Source organism: Pistacia vera, unplaced genomic scaffold (genome assembly GCF_008641045.1).
Source record: "Pistacia vera cultivar Batoury unplaced genomic scaffold, PisVer_v2 Contig192, whole genome shotgun sequence".
NCBI lineage: Eukaryota > Viridiplantae > Streptophyta > Magnoliopsida > Sapindales > Anacardiaceae > Pistacia > Pistacia vera.
In genome coordinates this window covers 90,758-91,651 of record NW_022195993.1, presented here as the reverse complement: position 1 = coordinate 91,651, position 894 = coordinate 90,758, and the positions used below count along the sequence as shown (strand labels likewise).

The following is an 894-nucleotide window of genomic DNA, read 5'->3' as shown; positions in this document are numbered from 1 at the left end:
TCATCCAAATGATCCAATAGTCGGTACAATTTGGGGAGATTCAAAGGAAGATCCAAATTCACACATTGCAAACTTCTTAGAGATCTGCGACACATTCAAGGCAAATGGAGTGTCAGATGGCGCTATTAGGTTAAGATCATTCCCCTTTTCATTGAGGGATAAAGCAAAGGGATGGTTAATGGCACTACCAGCAGGAACAATCATAACTTGTAATGAATTGGCACAAAATTTCTTGACTAAATACTTCCCTCCAGCGAAATCTACAAAGATGAGAAATGATATCACATCATTTCTATAGGAAGAGAACGAGTCACTGTATGAAGCATGGGAGAGATGTAAGGAACTGCTGAGAAAGTGTCTACACCATGGTTTGCCTGTTTAGATGCAAGTCTAAACTATCTATAATGGGTTGCTAACAAATGTGCAAACAATGGTGGATGTCGCATTTGGCGGAGCATTGCAAAACAAGACACCTGAAGAAGTGTATGCGTTACTTGAAGTCTTGGCAAGTAACAACTACCAAAGACCCAATGAAAGAATTCATCCGAAGAAGTCTATGGGTATTCATGAAGTAGATGCTTACATGGCCATTTCAGCCCAACTAACAACACTTCAGAAACAATTATGAGGTATGCAAGTAAATTCAATTCAAACACCTCAAGTAACATGTGATTTTTATGCAAGTAACCATGCGGGCATTGAGTGCCAAATGGGGAATAATTTTGCTTCAACATCCTCATCATCAGAACAAGTCAATTATTTGGCTGGGAATAAGAGACAACATAACAATCCTTTCTCCAACATGTATAATCCTGGTTTGAGAAATCATCCAAACTTGTCTTGGGCAATCAAAATAATAAATGGAATCAAAGAATAGTGCCAAACAATCAAGTA

At 38.4% G+C, this 894-nt stretch overlaps 1 non-coding gene across 1 annotated transcript; it reads right to left on the bottom strand.

Moving 5' to 3' along the window:
• Nucleotides 1-265: 265 nt before the first annotated feature.
• On the bottom strand, nt 266-372 carry LOC116127654. The gene has a single exon (XR_004127624.1). It is a non-coding gene; the product is annotated as a small nucleolar RNA R71 (small nucleolar RNA).
• Nucleotides 373-894: the final 522 nt, after the last annotated feature.